This window comes from Protopterus annectens, chromosome 3.part1 (genome assembly GCF_019279795.1).
Source record: "Protopterus annectens isolate FY-2018-M chromosome 3.part1, PAN1.0, whole genome shotgun sequence".
Classification (NCBI taxonomy): Eukaryota; Metazoa; Chordata; order Ceratodontiformes; family Protopteridae; genus Protopterus; species Protopterus annectens.
The window spans coordinates 497,467,953-497,491,478 of record NC_056732.1 but is presented as its reverse complement, the minus strand read 5'-3'; the positions used below and the strand labels follow the sequence as shown (position 1 = coordinate 497,491,478).

Genomic DNA, 23,526 nt, shown 5'->3' with positions numbered 1-23,526 from the left:
CTAACAAAGAGATATTTCATTTCTGCTTATGCCATAAAAATATGCAGCTGCTAGAAGCTTTGATAAAGAGAACAATGGATGCTTGAAAGTATAAACCACAGTCAGCATTATTTGTACCAAAGTTAGGAATGTACCTTGAATCTAGACAAAATGTAACACATGTATTAGAACTGTACAATTGAAGAATTGAAATGTTAAGGTGGGCTAAAAATAAGCCCAAGGCCAGGTTGTTTTTCTCAAATGTTTTTGCAAGATGAAAATAATCTGACTGCGTCAGCAATAAGTCTGGTAACATTTTCTGTGAAACATACAGAAAACTGTGTCCAACTACGTCAGCAATAGAATAGTAATATTTTCTGTGTGACATGAAGAGAACTGTATAAGAATAACATACTGATCACCAAAGAACCAGACAAATCTTGTACCTACATGCTTTGTCTCCTTGCTGCAAGTAATAAAGGGTGCCTTGCTTGAACCTAACGTGCATTGGTCTTTGAAGTATTTTCCTTTTACAGATTGGTCCTTCGAGCCGGAACCCTCTCTTCACCTCGGATCAGACGGCCAGGTGGTTGAAACCGCATGGGGAAGAAATCAAATCGGTTCTTCTTATATGGAAAGTCCTCCGACTGAATTGTCGTTCAAAAGAGGCCACCCACTTTCTGATCTGTGACTGAAGGATGGGTCTCCACGCATCGGTGATCAATCATGTAGGCTCAGGTAAGACAAATCTACTTTTTTCTGTTTTCTGTTTTAGATCAGGGATTAGATGTGTATTGTTTTTGTCAAGACTGTATTTTTCTTGCAAGTCAAGGACAAAAAAGATTACTGTCTTGTCATAGATCAGGAGAAACAGAATAAGTAGGCAGTCATTCTGAAGAGACTATAACAAAATCCGTGGTACCACGTTAAAAAATAAGAAAAGTTACGTAACGATCAAAGAGTGAAATAAAATGGGTAATAATTGTACAAAAACACCCCAAAACCCACCGTTAACAGAAAACGCAAAATATATACAGTCACAGTGAGCCGACAATGTTAGATATTATTCAAAATGGGTTAATAAATACGAATTCAACGGAAAATTAGAGAAATCCTCATTTATCAAACTTATCAGACAGCTCAAAAACGATTCCAAGGGTCGAGTTAAAAAGCAACGTCGATTAGGAATTCCTCAGGCACACAGGTGGCTGGAGGAAGTAAACCATAGGGAGCAAAAAAGCAAAGATTTAAAAACAATGTTTTTAGATAAGGAGGATAATAACTTAGTAATAGCATCAACACCTCCGCCTCCCTTACCAGAATATGAAGCAAGTGAACAAGTTAGTCCACCTCCACTATATCCTGTGGATAGAGATATTGTGAAACGAAAACTGACTAAAATTAGACATCCCATCGAGACCAGGTCCCGAACAAAGGCAGGTAATCCAGAAGAAGGTATCGAGTTATGGAAAATAGTAAAGAATTCACAATCTATAGGTCAAGAAGAAGAAGAAGAAGAAGAATTATGCCCACTTATAGAAGTACCCAATCCTCAGGCAGATCAAGACAATCAGGACCCAACTATCTTAGTGTATAGACCTTGGACTCCGGAAGATATCTGGAAAGCCACTGAGGGAATTCCCCATCCAAAAGTTAATTTTAGAAAATTCTCAGAAGATTTACAAGGAATGAGGTTGAATTATAACCTAAATGGAGAAGAAATAGAAAAAGTAATTAGACAAATTGTAGGGCCAGATTGGAACAGTACTGCGGTGGTGGTGCTGCGGTAGCATTGTCACCTCACAGTTAGACGATGCTCGTTCGATTCTCAGTTAGAACGTCTTCTGTGTGGCGACATGCGTGAACGGGCGTTCCTTCATTGAAGGTTGTGCGTTAGGCCCGGCAAGCCAGCATGTAAAACTCTACTGCCAATCATTAGCGAACCGGAGTTCCGCTGTGGCAACCCCTAACCGGGAAAAAGACGAAAGACACAAAGTAGGGCCAGATTGGTACATGATTAGTGGGAACTGGAATCCCCGTGACGTTGCGCAAAAAACCCTCCCAAATAGCAGCACAGAATTAGACACCAGAGTGAAAGGTCTTACAGACCGCATCTCTGAAAAATGGAAACTTAGGGCAGACTGGACTTGCATTAATCAATGCATCCAACAAGAAGGTGAAACAATTGACCGGTATTATGCCAGATTGTTAGAATGTTTTAATAATCACTGTGGAATGCAGGTTCCTGAAGATCAAACACAAGATTCCCCATATGAACAGCAGTTAAAGAATGCATTTTTAAAAGGCAGTAGCACATCTATAAGCAGTTTTATTACAAAACACATGGTAGACCATCGTACGAGCAGGTTACAATCATTACTTGAATTTGCTAGGCATGCTGAATGGCATTTTAATAGCAAAAAGAAAAAGAAATCTCAAGTATTTTCTGTAGAAGATGGAGCAGAAGTTTATGTAGTACAGTCTGGGAAAAAAGGCAAGAAAAGTGCACAGGAAAGCAAACAATCTGATCAGCGATCAGAAGACTTTGAAGGACGGAAAAAAAGGGGAGAATGTTTCAAATGCAGTAAAAAAGGACATTTGGCAAGGGATTGCAAGAAAAACAAGAAGGCAACAATGGAAGACAAGGAGGGTGAGGACCAACTATATGGTAGTCAGGAATCACTAGAAGGGGCTAGCGGAGAAGGGACAAATGAGAATGTGATAGAGGGAGTAGAGGAAGTGCAGGAAGTTAGTGACAATGAATAAAATGAGATATTAGACCTAGCTTTATTAAGCTTGGAGCTCTATTTGGCAGACATGAAACCAGAAGTTACACTCTTGGTAGAAGGGAGGGAGGGAGGTCAAATTTTTGTGTGACTCAGGGGCATCATGAACCCTGATACAACCCTCCAAACTACCAGAAAACACAGAGTCACCTGATTATATACTGGTCAAAGCAGCTAATGGACAGCTGTATCGGGAGCCTCTCTCCTGTAACATTGCAATAACTGATCCAGTTTCAGGATTGACACAAAGAAGCAAAATTGTAGTTTCTGCAAAATGCCCAGTAAACCTCTTGGGCAGAGACCTTATGCAGCTATTTGGTATAGCAGTAGTCCTAACCATGCAGGGTATGGAAGCACAGCGACAAAATGATACCTTTGTAGTGCAATCGGAGGATTTAATGTTTTATTGGTACAGCCAGGACTTGGTTTCGACTGGTCCAGGGACTGTGACCAAAGAGTTAATGAACCTAGCCATCATCAAGTTCCCCTCCCTTGACATTGATAAGCAACACCTGTTGCACTGTACCCTGTATTATTGCAACACACCAGGACCTGATAAGGAATATGAGCAAGAGTTATTTAAGAATCATGCAAACAGATTGATATTGCGTAACCTATACTGGGACACAGAAGGGAACAGTGTAGCCAGCTGTTCATTGCCCCAGGAGTTCTTTGCACTTTATAAATCTAATTGATTACCACATGTTAGCTTAACCAAAAACAGAAACATAGAATGGGCAGACCTAGGAGAAAAAGTCACGAAATGGGAGAAACAGACAGAACTAGAACTGACATAACAAGGAATACAAGCACAAAAGCTGAATTGGATAACTCAGACCAACCCAGCTGTGCACTTGCAGTCTAGCAAGGACAGCTGATTGACACTCCTATTAAAGGAGGAAGAAAATGCCTTACGAGACATACCAGCGACTCTCTGGTCAACAGGGAAGTCAGATGTAGGACTCATTCGTACAGCGGGACTAGTTACTATCATGCCAAAGTCAGCATTCAGACCACAAAAAAGACAGTATCCCTTAAGAAAAGATGCAGAGGCAGGGATAAAGCCTATTATAGCAGCCTTACTTAAAGGAGGGATACTAGTAGAATCTCCTGACTCACCATGTAACACACCCTTATTTCCAGTCAAAAAGGCCAATGGAAAATGGCGTATGGTCCAGGACTTACAAACTGTAAATGATGCAGTAATATCAAGGGCACCCACGGTGTCAGACCCACACACCCTGTTGAATGATTTAAAACCTCAACAAAAGTATTTTTCTGTGGTAGACATTAACAATGCATTCTTTTCAATACCGATACACCCTGACAGCCAATATTGGTTTGCATTTACATTTCAGGGGAAAACGTAGATACGTGAATAGAGACTGTATAAAAACAATACCGGCTAGCTGGATTTCGGTAATAAAGGTGCCACAGATCCTCTGTTGTTGATCACATCTATTTATTTCACAACACTGCACACAGGTCTACATGCACGAAATAACATCACCATAAAACAAAAAACACACGTTAAGCGCTTTCATCTGCTTGAGGCAGACTTCTTCAGAACGAAGTTCTGAAGAAGTCTGCCTCAAGCAGATGAAAGCGCTTAACGTGTGTTTTTTGTTTTATGGTGATGTTATTTTGTGCATGTAGACCTGTGTGCAGTGTTGTCGTGAAATAAATAGATGTGATCAACAACAGAGGATCTGTGGCACCTTTATTACCGAAATCCAGCTAGCCGGTATTGTTTTTATTTCAGGGGAAAAGGTATACACATACGTGACTACCACAGGGATATTGTGAAAGTCCAATGATATTCTCACAAGAAATGGCAAGCAACTTGGCAGGATTCACCCCACCAAGAGGCAGTCAGATTTTGCTTTATGTTGATGACATCTTGCTGACGGCCCCCACCCAGCAGGATTGTAAAGAAGATACCATAGCACTTCTATGATTCTTAGCCACTGAGGGACATAAGGTAAATAAAAGTAAACTGCAGCTTTGGAAAAAGCAGGTAAAATACCTAGGTTATGTAATATCCAAAGAAGGTAGAACATTAGATGAGGACAGAAAAATAGCAATTTTACAAGCACCAAAACCCACTACCAAGAAGGAAATGATGTCCTTCCTGGGTACAACTAATTTTTGCTGAAGCTGGATTCCAAACTATGCCTTGGAATCTGCACCTCTGACTGACCTTATATACAAAAAGCCTATGGCAGCACAGGATTTGTTGCAATGGACACCAGAGGTAGACTCTGCCTTCTGTAAACTAAAGCAGTTAATAGCATCCTCATTAGTTCTGGGATTGCCAAATTACATTAAACGTTTTTTCCAAACTGTAGACTGTAAGCAGGGTTGCATGACATCAGTGTTAACACAACAGCATGGGGATAAGCAACGTCCCATTGCTTACTACTCATCACAACTAGACTTAGTGGCACGGTCCTTACCCCACTGTATACAAGCAGTAGTTGCAGCTGCAATGGCAGTACAGGCTTCAGCCTCAGTAGTCTTATTCCATCCTCTCACTTTGAGAGTACCTCATGCAGTCACGATTATTTTACTACAAGAAAAGGTGGCATATCTTTCCCCTGCTAGGCATCTTTCCTATATGACTATATTGTTGAGCCAACCTCATATGACAATTGAACGATGCACGACTTTAAACCCTTCTACTCTGCTCCCGACCCCTGCAGACGGCACACCGCACAGCTGCTTGCAGGTAATTGAGCAAAAGACACTACCTAGAAAAGATCTCACAGATGTCCCCTTGAATGATGCCAAGGTGACATATTACGTAGATGGTTCGTGTAAGAGGGGTCCTGCAGGACAGAACCTAGTAGGATATGCAGTAGTCTCTGAAACTGGGACTATAAAAGCAAAACCTTTACCACACAACTTATCTGCACAGGCAGCAGAATTGATTGCCCTGACACGGGCATGCACCTTAGCAAAGGGTAAAAGTGTAAACATTTTTACTGATAGCCAGTACACTTTTTCTACTGTACATGTTTTTGCGCAACAGTGGAAAAACCGGGGAATGATAACATCTACTGGCAAACCTATAAATCATGCGCAGTTTATTTTAGATCTTTTAGAATCCATTCAGTTATCTCAGAAAGTAGCCGTATGTAAATGCACAGCTCACATTAAGCAACAAGATAGAATTTCAAAAGGTAATGCAAGAGCTGATATAGCTGCAAAGCAAGCAGCCACAGAAGTATTTCTTTTAAACGAGGAATTACAACCCTCTGAAACTTTAGATCTAGATATGTTAAAAACAATGCAGACACTCACTATGCAAGCTGAAAAACAGCGATGGATAAAACGAGGATCAATCCTCGAAAAGGGGCTGTACATCTCTAGTGAGGGAAAACCGATACTACCCTCTAATTTGTTTTGCTATGCAGCATTGTTGAGCCATGGGCAGTGCCATGTCTCAACAGGGGGGGTGGTAAAGCTGGTGAGCCAGGTATTCACAGCGTATGGATTTACAAACTACTCTAAAAAAATTTGTTTGATGTGTCAGATTTGTAACACACATCATGCACAAGGGGCAATAAAGCCCAAGCAAGGAAGTTACCCCACACCACCATACCCGTTTCAGACTATTTGTATGGATTTCATAGAATTGAACAAATGTGAAAATAAGAAGTATTGTCTTGTCATTGTAGATATGTTTTCCAGATGGGTGGAAGCCTCTACAACCAAAAATCCAGATGCAGCCATGGTGGCAAATGTACTTGTCAAAGAAATCATTCCTAGATTCGGTATTCTGGAAAGAATCTACAGTGACAATGGTACACACTTTGTAAATCAAACCATAGAACAGTTGAGTAAACATTTTGGTATTTCTTTGAAAAATCATTGTGCATACCATCTGCAATCTGCATGGCTAGTTGAGAGGCATAATGGTATACTAAAAAACAAATTAAGAAAATTAATAGCTGAGATGGGAAGAACTTGGTTGTACTGTTTACCCCTGGCACTATTGAGCATGAGAACTGTCCCTACAGCAAAAGGATTGACTCCTTTTGAAAAACTATTTGGAAGGGCTTATTATACACCCCAGTGGAAACTTCTCATGTCATCAGACCAGGAAGCTGATTTTATACTAGCTGAATATATGAAAATGTTGTTGAGTTCTAAACATCTGTTGCAGCTAAATTCTGTTTCAGATAGAAGACGAACCGAAACGTTAGAAGTGGCAGTGACACCAGGAGACTGGGTGTGTATCAAAATAGTCAAGCGAAAGAACTGGGCTTCACCAAGGTGGGAAGGTCCCTACCAGGTGCTTCTTTCGACACCCACTGCAGTCAAGATAGCAGAACGGGCTTCGTGGATACACCTGATGCACTGCAAACTGGTTAAGAACTTTGAGTTGGACAAAAATCTTACCTCTCCATCGGGGCCCTCAACACAAAGTCTGGCCACAAAGGGGGGGTCATATCAATAGGATCGATCTGTCTCAACCCCAGTGAAGAAACCATCGGTGCTGAAGGTCCTATTAGGGCAGAGAGTAAGATCACATGTCCAATGTAAAGATGATGGAATCCAATAAGATCCAAATACACCTACTTGGAAGAGTCGGAGAAAACAGAAATGCAGAACAACCGTTTCCACAAAAGTATTGCATAACCATCCTGTTGACTGTCCTAGTGACGATAATCTTTTTGCTGTGGCCATTCCTTTTCTCAGTCACACAAATTGGACTCAACAAGCATGCAGAATGGCACCCAAACTTTAACACTTACCAGGCAATCAAATATGTGTATGCTGAAACTTTCAATGTTTCGAATTGCTGAATTTGCACAGTTTTACCAACAGCATACGGGGGGGTTACTGTTAACTTCAGTTCCCCTAGGAGCCAACGAGACCTGGGAAAACCTAATTCATAATACATCAAAGGTCACATCACAAGATAAAGTAGCATTACACTTGTATGTTCGACAGGAGGGAACCGTGTGTTTTTATAAGAATGATACAGTCAAGGTGAGTTGGAGCAATTGCAATGTGACTGTTCCCTATAGATGCTACACTAAGCCTGATAACATCAGATCTAATTGCAACATGAGCTATGATACCTTTTTTGAATTGATGCATAGGACAACTGAAGAAGTAAAACATAATGCTGATCTCTATAAGCAACTGTCCATAATTGAGAAGAAAATGTTTTATGCAGAGACAAGGTATAGTAAAGTTACTACTAAAGTAGAAGACTGTTACTTTATATGTGGTAGAAAAGCATATAAATGGCTACCTGAGAATTGGTCTGGCAGTTGTTTTTGGGGTACCTGGTTCCGGCCATACGACACACAGCAGTTTTACCTCAAGGGAGAGTTTGAAATGTTCGAGAAATCAGAAAGCCTGTCAATCCAGTGAGGCAAATCAATGCACGCTGGAAAAACCATCATGCTGTGGGTGATGGACTGACACACATGGACTTGAGTGATACTGTTATATCATGGGCAGGTATAATGCCAGCATATGGAACAACAAAATCAATCTGGGAACTGAGAAAATTGTCTAAGCTTCTCGAAATAATGAGTAATGCAACCTTTTCCACCCTAGAGTTGGTGACTGATGAACTGAATGCCATGAGAACTGTAGTGCTTCAAAATCGCATGGCTCTTGACTTCACCCTAGCGGTGAGAGGAGGTACGTGCACTTTAATCCAGAAGGAGTGCTGTTCATATATTCCTGACCACAAACATGAGATAGACAACCATCTCAAGGTGATTCAGCGAGTGTCAGCTATGACCAAACCAGGACCAAATCCATTGACAGACTTTTTCCAGAAATTGTTTGGGGATTGGGGCAGCATCCTGATGAACATTCTGATTGCCATCTGTGTAGGAATAATCCTACTGGTGGTATGTGTGTGCTGCTGCATCCCCTGCATGAAAAGACTGATTAAAAATTTCATAGACATTTCAGTTTTAGAGACCTTATACCAAGATACTGAACTTGAATCGCTAATGTCAAAAACTGAAGATGCTCTCATGAGCTTAAACTGAATGACTCTCAACCTCCACCCAAACCTTATAACTACATCTGCTCTCAACTATACAATACTTCCAACTCTCTCCTTTATCCATTCAAACATATAAAATCATCAAACCCTCAACTGCCCACTTTCAGATGCCATCAGGCTCTCATCAAACTGAAAAACCTACTACTACACTCCCTTAAACATATCAGATTACAAGCTGACATCCATCCCTACCCAGGTCTCTACAGTCATTCACCTCCAACTCAAGTGCACCTCCTAAACTCTCACATATACTCCTCTAACCAAACTCACTCTGGATCAAAGCTACATACTTCTCTACCAACTACCTTCAAATCTGACCTACTAATAACCAATTTCAACGTTAGAAGCCTTGTAAATAAAAATGACTGAATTTCATGCTATGCTAGCCACCTACTCTGTTGACATAGCTGTTATAACAGAGACCTGGTTAAAACCTCCCATCAAAGACTCAGTTAGACTAAAGAGGTGGTGGTAGCAGTTATGTTTAAAGACTCTCTAAACTAGAAAAACTAAACTGTACATCTCCAGACATCTCCAATGCAGAAATTCTCATCACCCACCTACAAATAAATCATCTTAAAACCATCATCATTATCATAGCTGCATATCTCCCCCTTGGCAACAATCTTCCCATCAAAGAACTCCTCCTATCTTGATCTGCCTAGTCATTCAACCAAGAAACTATCATCCTAGGTGACTTTAATCTTGACTGGCTCTCCTGTTCTTCTAACTGCACTACCAACTTTATAACTTGGCAGAAATCATACAGATTGATAAACTGCCCCACTCACACTGACAAACACTCTAAAAAAGAGTCACTACTGGAATGGATATTAACTAACAAGCCAAACCTGAGTGACCAAGCCGACTGCCTTCTTATCAACCTTAGTGGCCATGCCCCTACATTTCTACTTAGAAAAAGAATACAAAGTCAATCTAGCAATCCATTCAAATACATCTGCAGTATGAAACATTTCTCTCTTGACCTATTTAATCTATTACTAAGACATTGTGATTGGTCACCATTAAATAACCTAAACTTGGACATGCAAAATACTAAATAGCCTAGCAGCCACCAGAAAAATATGCACCAAACCCAAATTTCCATGACTTCCTCATGATGCTAAACAAAGGGACAAAGCCAGGACCCTAGACCTATCTTCCAAAACAAAACTGACCTCACCACTTATCAGCAATTAAGAAACCAAACTAAGAAAATAATTAACAATGATTAAAGACGCTACTTCCAAACCTCTCAACAAAACTTCCTACACAACCCAGAAAACTTCTGGCAAACAGTCAACTCCCTCCTCAACCCTGGTAAATCTTCCATCCCCACTCCTTCCATAGCCAATACCTCTGAACCCTTAGCCTCGCAGTTTAACTCAAACTTTATTAAGTCCATCTTCTGCCTCCTTGACAACCGCCAACATCCTCTCACACTCCCCTACCCTGACTCTAGTACTGCAAACTCCTTCTCTTTTAAACCCATTCAAACTTCTGACATTAAAAAGCTTCTAAGCAAACTAAAACCCTGCTGTGTCTGGCCAATGATCAACTTCCAAACGAATTCCTAAAAATAGCAGCTCCATCCATTGCCTATCCTATATCTATACTAATCAATCGTTCTCAGAACAATATGTGCTTCTTTTTCTGGAAAGTCCTCACTTCATTCTCCACAGGGGTGGCCCCTCTAGAAAAATCTCAAAATACTGCCTCATAGCTATCCTCCCACCCTTAGCCAATATCCTACAGAAATGTATTCAGCTACAACTCCTCAACCACCTTACCACTAATAACCTTCTATATAATACCCAACATAGCTTCAGACCTCAGTATAGTACAAACATAGCCTTGTTATCCTTCCCCAATACTATTCATTACCTTATGAACAATAGGCAACTAGTCTCTGCAGTTTTCCTGGACATGTCAATAGCCTTTGACACCATTTCCCACCAACTACTAATTAACAAACTGGCTACTTTCAATCTCAGTCCAGCATCCCTGACATGGTATTTCTGTTATCTATCAAACTGTCCACATGCTACTAAATGGGAGAATGATCTCTCCCCACTATTGCTAGTATCCACTGGTGTACCCCAAGGTTCAATACTTGGCCCCCTTCTCTTTATCATATTTACTAATAACCTTAATACAGCAACCCAATGTGCCTCAATCATACAATATGTAGTTGATACATCTCTTATCTGCTCCACCCCTTCCCCTCAAGAACTACAAGAAAAGATGCAAATAGCATTCCAGGATATTGAAACTTTCCTATCAAACCACCATAGCTCATTCTTACCCCAAATAAGTCTAAGTTAATGATTTTTACAAACAAAACTGCCAAGTTCTGCTCCCTCCATCTTTCTATTCAATCCACAAATGGTACCAAAATTGAGACAACTAACCAGGCCAAACTGCTAGGTATTACAATAGATGATTGGGTAGGAGTAAAGAGATTGATGTTAAGAAGGTGTTTGATTAGCTGAGCATGGACTCACTTTTCTAAAATTTTAGAAAGGGGAACAGGATAGCAATGAGTCTAAAGTTAGAGGATCAGTACAGTTGCCATCTTTGTGAAGAGGAATTGTATAAAAGGGTTTCCAGATATCTGGGACAATGGCCTCAGAGATGGAATGATTAAGTATAGTGACAGGTTAGGTGATGGACTGTGCAGCTATTTTTAGGAAGTGGGAGGGTAGTTGGTCATATAGGGGGAGCAAGGCTTGAGTTTATTTAGAAGAGATTTAATAGTGGTAATTGGGACTGGTTGGAAAGAAAATGTATTGGGAAGAGTTCTGTTAAGAGGTGATAGAGGGGTTGGGTGAGACGTACTATTTTCTGTGTGAGCTTTTTGATAGTTTCTTTGAAATAGTTGTTGATGAAAGTGGTAGTTTCAGTGGCAGTGTTGTGCAGAAAGGGTTTGGCAGTAGTGGGTTGACCTGGCTAGAGCAGGTTGTTGATGGAGGTTCAGAATTTTGTTTTACTTTTATGAAGGTTGTGTTGGTTAGAGGAAAAATAAGCTCTCATATCTTTGATGGCTAGTTTTTTGGTCTGGTTTCTGAGCTCTTTGTATGTCTGAAGTAAGGGAGGGGATTTATTTTCAACCCATGATTTTCAGGTGCTATCTCTTTTCTGCATGATCAATCGGGTTTGATTTATAAGCCAGGGGGCATAGTTGGATTTAATTCTGATTTTTCTAGAAGGGTCAACAGAATCAAGAGTGTCAAGGAAAATCTTATTAAAGGACTTTACAGCCTCACTGAGAGGGAGGTGGTAGAGGAAGGATCAATTGATGCCAGATAGTTTAGAGTTAAAAGTGTCTGGGTCAAAGTGGGTGAGGTTCTGGCATATTCTGTAAGTATGGTCTTTCGGAAAATGTTAGGTGAATCTATGAATAAAGGTTGGGGAGTGATCACTTAAAGAGTTTGGAAGTATGCCAAGCTTATGGTAATGGTTGGGAGATGAGGTAAGAATCCAGTCAAGGATAGGTCCAGAAGGGGAGATGTTTATTAGTTCTAGTGGGGGTAGAAATGTGTTGGTGAAATCTATGGAGGTTGAGACTATAGGTAGGGGATGAGGTGGACACTTTAGAACAGTCTTTGTTAACATCTCCAAGTATGATGGTTTCATAGGGGACATGTTGAGTGAGCCAGGAGAGAAAGTTTTCTAGGACTGGAATATTATTGCTGGGGGAAATGTATATATAGACTATGGCAATTTTTTTGTGAGAATTTAGGTGACAGTTAATGATAACGATTTTTGAAAGTGAGAAAGATGGAACAGACATGGAGACGGGACAGGTTTAGTAGTTCAGAGTAGATGATAGCTACCCCCCCTCCTCACTTATTGATTCTGAATGAAAGATATTGTAGACTGGAGGTAAGATTTCCGAGCTGAGGATGTATGGTTTAAGCCAGGTTTCTTATAGAGTTAGGATGTGGGGAGATGTATTAGAAATCCAAGAGTACAGTTCTGTTATTTTATTTACAATGCTTTGAATAATTACGGAGAATATTTTTAGTGATTTAGGTGGGGGAGTGTTGTTAGGAGGGGCTAGATGGGGGTGAGAGGTTAGTGTTGAGGTATCGTGCAATATATACTATATATATATATATATATATATATATATATATATATATATATATATATATATATATATATAGATAGATAGATAGATACACACACACTCACTTCTCTGGCATGAAGTCTGATGATAATGGCTGTGAAATGGGTGTAGTTATCAAATCCCACTCTGATATTCAAAACCTCCTTCAAGGACAGCACCAAACAAATGCTTGGTGTGTTAATCATGGGCTTAACTTCTCAATGCGTTGCAATGCAGCATAGTTTAAGTTGATAAAGCTTGTATCTGTACCATTAACCATACCAATAGCTGACTTAGAAAAAGAATACAAAGTCAATCTAGCAATCCATTCAAATACATCTGCAGTATGAAACATTTCTCTCCTGACCTATTTAATCTATTACTAAGACATTGTGATTGGTCACCATTAAATAACCTAAACTTTGACATGCAAAATACTAAATAGCCTAGCCGCCACCAGAAAAATATGCACCAAACCCAAATTTCCATGACTTCCTCATGATGCTAAACAAAGGGACAAAGCCAGGACCCTAGACCTATCTGCCAAAACAAAACTGACCTCACCACTTATCAGCAATTAAGAAACCAAACTAAGAAAAAAATTAACAATAATTAAAAACACTACTTCCAAACCTCTCAACAAAACTTCCTACACAACCCAAAAAACTTCTGGCAAACAGTCAACTCCCTCCTCAACCCTGGTAAATCATCCACCTCCACTCCTTCCCTAGTCAATACCTCTGAACCCTCAGCCTCACAGTTTAACTCAAACTTTATTAACTCCATCTTCTGCCTCCTTGACAACCACCAACAACCTCTCACACTCCCCTCCCCTGACTCTAGTACTACAAACTCCTTCTCTTTTAAACCCATTCAAACTTCTGACATTAAAAAGCTTCTAAGCAAACTAAAACCCTGCTGTGTCTGGCCGATGATCAACTTCCAAAAGAATTCCTAAAAATAGCAGCTCCATCCATTGCCTATCCTATATCTATACTAATCAATCGTTCTCAGAACAATATGTGCTTCTTTTCTGGAAAGTCCCTCACTTCATTCCCCTCCACAGGGGTGGCCCCTCTAGAAAAATCTCAAAATACTGCCTCATAGCTATCCTCCCACCCTTAGCCAATATCCTACAGAAATGTATTCAGCTATAACTCCTCAACCACCTTACCATTAATAACCTTATATCCAATACCCAACATAGCTTCAGACCCCAGTATAGTACAAACATAGCGTTGTTATCCTTCCCCAATACTATTCATCACCTTATGAACAATAGGAAACTAGTCTCTGCAGTTTTCCTGGACATGTCAATAGCCTTTGACACCATTTCCCACCAACTACTAATTAACAAACTGGCTACTTTCAATCTCAGTCCAGCATCCCTGACATGGTATTTCTGTTATCTATCAAACTGTCCACATGCTGCTAAATGGGAGAATGATATCTCCCCACTATTGCTAGTATCCACTGGTGTACCCCAAGGTTCAATACTTGGCCCCCTTCTCTTTATCATATTTACTAATAACCTTAATACAGCAACCCAATGTGCCTCAATCATACAATATGTAGTTGATACATCTCTTATCTGCTCCACCCCTTCCCCTCAAGAACTACAAGAAAAGATGCAAATAGCATTCCAGGATATTGAAACTTTCCTATCAAACCACCATAGCTCATTCTTACCCCAAATAAGTCTAAGTTAATGATTTTTACAAACAAAACTGCCAAGTTCTGCTCCCTCCATCTTTCTATTCAATCCACAAATGGTACCAAAATTGAGACAACTAACCAGGCCAAACTGCTAGGTATTACAATAGATGATTGGGTAGGAGTAAAGAGATTGATGTTAAGAAGGTGTTTGATTAGCTGAGCATGGACTCACTTTTCTAAAATTTTAGAAAGGGGAACAGGATAGCAATGAGTCTAAAGTTAGAGGGATCAGTACAGTTGCCATCTTTGTGAAGAGGAATTGTATAAAAGGGTTTCCAGATATCTGGGACAATGGCCTCAGAGATGGAATGATTAAGTATAGTGACAGGTTAGGTGATGGACTGTGCAGCTATTTTTAGGAAGTGGGAGGGTAGTTGGTCATATAGGGGGAGCAAGGCTTGAGTTTATTTAGAAGAGATTTAATAGTGGTAATTGGGACTGGTTGGAAAGAAAATGTATTGGGAAGAGTTCTGTTAAGAGGTGATAGAGGGGTTGGGTGAGACGTACTATTTTCTGTGTGAGCTTTTTGATAGTTTCTTTGAAATAGTTGTTGATGAAAGTGGTAGTTTCAGTGGCAGTGTTGTGCAGAAAGGGTTTGGCAGTAGTGGGTTGACCTGGCTAGAGCAGGTTGTTGATGGAGGTTCAGAATTTTGTTTTACTTTTATGAAGGTTGTGTTGGTTAGAGGAAAAATAAGCTCTCATATCTTTGATGGCTAGTTTTTTGGTCTGGTTTCTGAGCTCTTTGTATGTCTGAAGTAAGGGAGGGGATTTATTTTCAACCCATGATTTTCAGGTGCTATCTCTTTTCTGCATGATCAATCGGGTTTGATTTATAAGCCAGGGGGCATAGTTGGATTTAATTCTGATTTTTCTAGAAGGGTCAACAGAATCAAGAGTGTCAAGGAAAATCTTATTGAAGGACTTTACAGCCTCACTGAGAGGGAGGTGGTATAGGAAGGACCAACTGATGCCAGATAATTTAGAGTTAAAAGTGTCTGGGTCAAAGTGGGTGAGGTTCTGGCATATTCTGTAAGTATTGTCTTTCGGAAAATGTTAGGTGAATCTATGAATAAAGGTTGGGGAGTGATCACTTAAAGAGTTTGGAAGTATGCTAAGCTTATGGTAATGGTTGGGAGATGAGGTAAGAATCCAGTCAAGGATAGGTCCAGAAGGGGAGATGTTTATTAGTTCTAGTGGGGGTAGAAATATGTTGGTGAAATCTATGGAGGTTGAGACTATAGGTAGGGGATGAGGTGGACACTTTAGAACAGTCTTTGTTAACGTCTCCAAGTATGATCGTTTCATAGGGGACATGTTGAGTGAGGCAGGACAGAAAGTTCTCTAGGACTGGAAAATTATTGCTCAGGGGAATGTATAGACTATGGCACATTTTTTGTGTGAATTTAGGTGACAGTTAATGATTACGATTTGTGCAGGTGAGAAAGATGGAACAGACATGGAGACGGAACAGGTTTAGTAGTTCAGAGTAGATGATGGCTACCCCCCTCTCACTTATTGATTCTGAATGAAAGATATTGTAGACTGGGGGTAAGAGTTCCGAGCTGAGGATGTGTGGTTTAAGCCAGGTTTCTGATAGAGTTAGGATGTGGGGAGATGTATTAGAAATCCAAGAGTACAGTTCTGTTATTTTATTTACAATGCTTTGAATAATTACGGAGAACATTTTTAGTGATTTAGGTGGGGGAGTGTTGTTAGGAGGAGCTAGGTGGGGGTGAGAGGTTAGTGCTGAGGTATCGTGCAATATATACTATATATATATATATATATATATATATATATATATATATATATATATATATATATATATATATAGATAGATAGATAGATACACACACACTCACTTCTCTGGCATGAAGTCTGATGATGATGGCTGTGAAATGGGTGTAGTTATCAAATCCCACTTTGATATTCAAAACCTCCTTCAAGGACAGCACCAAACAAATGCTTGGTGTGTTAATCATGGGCTTAACTTCTCAATGCGTTGAAATGCAGCATAGTTTAAGTTGATAAAGCTTGTATCTGTACCATTAACCATACCAATAGCTGACTCTGGCACAGTCACCAGGTACTTGAGTCTCTGTATTGCTTAGAGATTCTGTTTTGACCACCATGCCTCTGTGGTTGTTGTAAAAACATTCTATGTTATGCAGCTTATCCTTTGTGGTATCTACTTAAGTTCCAAAGAAGCTATAACCTTACTGTTTTCAGCCTTTATTAGGCCAATCATTGAAAAGAATGCCCTCATTGGCACACACCTCACAAAGTACTGAAAGTGACTCAAAATACTTCAGTGTTTGCTCAACAAAATATCTCAGGTGTCACTAACCCTAGCTACTCTGACAGACTGAAATAGCAGTCTCTCTGCAAAGTGTCCTACACATTCCTGAGGGGTCATGTCCACGAAAGTACCTATGCTATGAATGACTCAGCAGTCTAAGATCACCATCACCACAATAAAAGTAGTTGTAAATCTATGCTATCACATCAAAAGTACCAGAGGGCATGACAAGTAGCTTACCCAATGCTTTCCACATTTGTGAAATGGGTTGACTTTACATGTCAAACACAGTACTTCTCATGCAACCTTTATAACCAGTTTGGATAACTGTAAGAATTCAGGACAAAACCAGAAAAACAGCAAATCCATTTCTTTTTTTCAAAAATGTTTTTCCCCATCCCAAAATAAAAGTAAATATTCTTTGCTTTCATTCTTTTGTGGATGAAATCAGAGTTCCATTTTCTCTGACCTTTATCTACCAGCAGGGAAAACAACTAATGGGAGTCTGGGTATAGGTTCATAGGTTCATAGGTTCATACTAGGCTATCTGCCCTAGGGCATTTATAAGCCTAGCCAGAGTATGTTTGGCTTTCGCCACCCATTTTAAATTTATTTTGCTATGCCCTTTTTCGAGGTTAGTATACTGTGCCTCTGTCTAACAGTGACACAGAAGTGATACCCGGGGTAAACCTACGCTCTTCCATCCACTCATCAAGACTCCTCTTGAAGAGAGTCAATGAGGGACTCTGCCTAACCTGGACTGGGATTTTATTCCAGAGTGAAGGGAGCCTCTGGGTTATGAATCTGTCCCTCCAGCATGTCCTATTTATTTCAGTGCTGAGGTTCAAGTCTCTCGAGCGTGTAGCTCGATGGGATTTGGATTTTTTGAGGTGCAGCATGTCCCTTAATTCCGGGTTGGACATGGCCTTATACGTCAGGCACAGGTCACCTCTGAGCAGGCGGTATGCCACTGAGTAGAGCTGGAGTTTCTTTAACCGGGCAGCATATGGCATCTGTTTGAGCCCTTTGATCCTCTTGGTGAGGTACTTTTGGGGTCTTTCCAGTTGCTGCAGGTGTTTGGTAAGGTACATCCCAAAAGGGGCATTGTACTCGATTATGGGCCTGATGAGGGATGAGTAAAGAGGCACGATGACCTCCACTAATCTAGATGTGAATCCCTTCATGATTAGGTGGGCTATATAATGTTATGTACTGTTTGATTAACATACAGAAAAAAAAATAATAATAACAATAATAACAACAACAACAACAATGTTTTACTTAGGTCAGCTGTAGTTGATAATACATTTTTCAGCCAGTTCAGGTCTAAGTCATTTACTCACAAACGTATTCATACCCAAATTGGTCTCAACATAGGCATCAGCTTTAGTAAGCAATCTCATTAAATGACAAAGAACATTCACAAGTGGTGATCTTTTACGTGTGCAAACTTGTCCCTATGCAGTAGAAAAACAAGCTATTAAGTTTAGCTATTTAGCTATTTCGCCCCCCTCCTCTCATGCTTTTTAACAAACCCCACCCCTGTGAGTCACTGACTTTTGACTACCAACCCCTTTTTTACCTGCTCTTTGTCCTGCCTTGTCTCTACTTTATTTTTTTTCTTTTTATTTTTTTCTTTCTCTTTTCTTTTCTTTTCTTTTCTTTCCCTTACTTTGTGATTTTGGATTTAAGTTTCTTGTCTCTCAAATGAATGTTGATGCTTAATTATGTTAACTGTTGCATGATTGCATTTGCAACCCCTCTGTAGAATTAAAATATGATTATGCTATATCTACTCTAATGTCTCTGTACAGTGTTCACAATACTAACTTCTGTACTTGTTATGCTGTATAATTGTAGCTAGTCTTTTTTTGCTAAGTTTTTAATACCTTAATGAATTTGTACATGGAGCTTTTCTCCCTGGGCCTCTGTTGAAAATGGATATGTATCCAGCTAGACTAGCCCGGTCAACAAAAATAAATAAATAAATAAATAAAGTAACACATAATTTTGGCTTTTATCTACCATCACCACTAGTTACAACACAAAGAGAGAGCCAGCAGGGGAGATTCACAGCTGCGAAGATACTGAATATCATTAGTTACCCTCCTTCATCTTGTTGAAGCCTTGCTACTAAATATTTTGTGTGTGTGTGCATGTGTGTGTGTGTGTGTGCGTGTGTGTGTGCGTGTGTGTGTGTGCGTGCGTGCGTGTGTGCGTGTGTGCGTGTGTGCATGCTTGCGTGCGTGTGTGTGTGTATGCGTATATGTATTGATTTAATTTATTGAAACCAAAAAGTAATCATTTTTCAGTCATAAAACGTAAAGACTCAATATACATGCACCTCTCAGCTCTCCCAAATTTGGGGAAACACATATAATTTGTTATCAAACTTTTGTTCCATCCCTTCTAAATTTGGAAATTATTTTGAGTTAGTAGCACCCAGTAACAATACTTATGATGGAAGCTTTTCCTAATTAGTTTTTTGTTGGGCATAATTCTGATTTAAAAGTTTAAAGACATGACACATACATACGTAGATTGTGCTAACACATATGCAGCAATTTGCCACATTAGAGAAGTGGGCCACTTTTCCCCTTTTTATGTTCCAACTTGTTACAGAAAAAATACATTTATTGCAGTCCATTGCAAAAACTGTACAGTTAAAAAAAACGAGTACATTCAACAAAACAAATAAAATGTCTCCTACTGACTATTCAATTAACAAAAGGTCTGTTGCCATGAATATGAACTCTTCAACTATCTCTTACCAGCTTAGTCGATATAGGCATCCTGAGGCAATGTAGAAATTGCCTCATGTTTACTGACAACCAGTTAATTCTCAAAAAAAACTGTTATGGTATGTGAGAGTTTTTATACAATGTCACTGGAGGCAAAGCTCTCACCTAAAAGCACTCCTAATGTCAATAACATTGTCAGTAGTACACACACTGCACACATCACACACAATTCAAAGCAGACACACAGACCCACATATGCTGAAGTGCTTAAATGTAATCTACCTAAACCCCAAAGACCTCCTAGATGAAGTACCCATAACAAACTCCCTCAGCAACCCTAAATGCACTCTTTCAAAAGAGCACCCCCATCAACATCTCATGGAACCTCTCCTTCTAAGCCCATAGGGCAAGCCACCACAGAATCCAACATTCTAGTCAATGGAAACTCCATTATCAACCATACTGATGTACTTCTTACCAGGCTAAGTAAGGAGAAAGTCACTATTAGTTTCTAAACAGCTTCTGTAAGGCTCAAACTCAGAACGCTGCATACCATAGACAAAGCGATTAACCACTAAGCCATGACAAACACAAATGAGTTTGATGCTTTCAGAAACATATCATCCAGTCCAGTCATGCAAGAGCACAGAGAATGTATACCTATAGCTAGATGGTCATGTGTGTGCAAATATATTGCTATCTAAACGGATACAACATATCTATAGATGTAGTTACACACACACACACGCACACATATATATATATATATATATATATATATATATATATATATATATATATAAATATATATATATATATATATATATCGAGAGAGAGAGAGAGACAGAGATAAATATCCAGAGATATTTACATATATATATACAAATATATGAACAGATGTATAAGCAAATGGCGACAACTACACATATATATGTCAACATCCATACGTCCACATATACTCAGCAAGTTACACATATGTACACAGATAAATGTCCCCATAGGTATTTATGGACATAGTTATAAATATGTAAGCAAATATATACACCCACAGAGGTATATATGACCAGACATCTGTAGTTAGCAATGGTAGATTAACAGACACATATATGCCCACATGCACCGTGAAAGGCCTTGACAGGCCCCAAACAATATACGTCACATACGAATTGGTATACCCCCTGCCCAGACAAACACGTCCACCCTGCAATACACTACCATGCTCAATGTAATGTATGTGTGTCATTGAAATAGGGATTTAAAGTAGCCCTCAGTCTTGTTCCACATGTTGACATCACATCCCCTACTCCCCCACCCACTAGGCAGCCCAAAAAGTACAGGCCCATCCCCAACCCAAACATTCATTAACCACAGTTCCTCTTCCCCCCACCCGCTGCGCACACGCAGCCACCATCTCAACCCTGGTTACCGGCCCGTAGCTACCTCATCACCACACATTTCCTCCCTCCACTCCCCCCCCCCCTCGGGACCCATCCCTTATGTTGTCTTGATCCAAGTATCCTAGGTCTGGCACACGCCGTAGTCCATACACATAGCCATGGGTACCTATGTAACTCTGGGTGTAGACGAAAGTTGTATACCCAATGTTCGGTTTGCCCCGCATGGGACGAATGATTACCTGGTACTACCAATAAATTTCATGTGTGACTCTGTGTACACTAATGGATTTAGTTGTAGGTATTGCAAAGCATACGTGGCACACAAGGTTTGCCGGTATGCACACGAAACACAGTACGTAGCAATAACAGGCAACATTACAGGATATGTAGCTAAATATGTTGAGGTATATGTGTGTATATATACCCATAACTACATGGAGATATACCTCTCTCTCTCTCTGTAGTACAAATGTAAACATACATAGACAGACATATATATAAATACCCACATATAGATATATACATATGCAGACACCCATACATCCACGTTGTTAGATATATATATATATATATATATATATATATATATATATATATATATATGTATATAGATATATGTGTCTGTGTAAATATATACATATATAAATAGCTATGATATGATACAGCAGTAAGAATTACATATGTTCACGGGCCATGCCAATGGGGGTGAGAGGTCCAATCAACAAACGTGTAACACGTAGCATCAACCCCCAGCTAGACAGGTGAAATATACAAACACACAATAAAAGTAAACAAACCACTGCTTCCTAGACTACAGGCAGGATAATACCAGTGGGAGAGACCAGCCAAGTCTAATCTTGAAACAAAGACAAGAATGTCCCTTGCGGGACATCCCACAAATTTTATGGATATTTGGGTTTCCAGCCATTACACAGTTAACCTGCATCAGGGCATGCATGTTCTCGGATTACAGGGATGGGGAAGCCTGATGATCCATGGGGCAAGACAACATAAGTGATGGGTCCTGAGAAGTGGAGAGTGGGCAGTGTTTAGTGATGTGTTTAGACCTGACCTGCACCCAGATTAAGGAAGAGTGCTGTAGAGGAGGTGCATGGGGGGCTATGGGTATGAAATTATGGGTCTAGGCGTGCAAGTGTTGGCTGGAGCAGTTCTATGTGAATCGCCCCAGGGATGTAAGCAATAGTGTGCATTGGGCAGAACCGCAGCATTACAAGCAGCCACGTCCGGTACGAGTACCACTGCAGCAAAGTCTAATTGACATGGCAAAGGATGGTATAACCAGATGTGTTGTTGCAAACCCACTAAATGACAACAAAGAACACATGGTTGCAACACCCCACTGTTTGCATGTAAGCCAAACTAATTGGCATCACAAGGTATTATTGCTGTCCTCACCCCCACCCAGGGGTGTGAGTGTCCAAACCTACCCCCAAATGCAGGGTATATACACAGCTGTCGCTGTAGAAGATATGGCCAGCTGTGGACCTTCCCATCAGCCTTCCTGCACATCCCTGGACATGTCCCCTACTATCAGCCCCTCTGTGTGGTCCAATATAACCACTTACCTATCGACCCCTATTTCATTACTAATAATGTTCACAGTCACAAGTAGGTGATACCCTCCTCACAGCTATATTGGCAGAATCTGGAACTCCCAACCCATGTGTATTACCATGGCTGACCCACATGACACATGTAAATAACACATGAACGGAAACCTCAAGCACACTTGGATCACCACCTGCTCATCACCTGACGAAGTCCACCCCCCCAACTAACACTCTATACCCCTTCATCAACTAGTGGCACTGACACCTCCTGTCCTGCCTTGCATACAACCCCCAACATTCTACAAACATTCACTACTGCTCCACCACCAATCAGTCCAACAGCCTACTATACAGTTAAAATGTCATAACCCTCTACCTACCTACCTACTCCTTCACCATTCACTTCTACTCTACCACACAGGTATGGCATAACTAAACCTAACCTGAATACCTGAGTGTAACCTATACAGAACTGCTAAACTGGAATCCCAATTCATCTTACACTGACCTTTGTCAACAGTCATACATGACATGTAAACCTGACCTAAGCGTGTGTAATACCGACATGTTAATGTAAACTAAGCACGAAGGATGTGATATGTGGCTATGATAAGTCTGTTACTCTCTAAGAATGTGTACACCTCAGTAGTATGTGTAATGTGTAGCTGAGGTGTACTTTGGAGCTCCACTCCCCAGGCCACTGCTGACAATGGGGAAGCATCCAGTCGGATTGTCCCAGACATCAAATGTGAACTAAATACATGAAGTAGCACGGGGGTATGTGGCAGCAAGTGGGGTTATGCCTGTTTGGGCAGCAGTAAGCAATGTCCATACTGGTTAAGCAATGTGGAGGCCAACCCAGTGTAAGACGCTGTAATTGGAGGTC

At 40.3% G+C, this 23,526-nt stretch overlaps 1 protein-coding gene across 1 annotated transcript in view; it reads right to left on the bottom strand.

Moving 5' to 3' along the window:
* The window catches only part of LOC122797690 (squalene monooxygenase-like), a 748,040-nt gene that overhangs the window by 298,511 nt on the left and 426,003 nt on the right, over window positions 1-23,526 (bottom strand). The gene's annotated exons all lie outside the window — the stretch shown is intronic.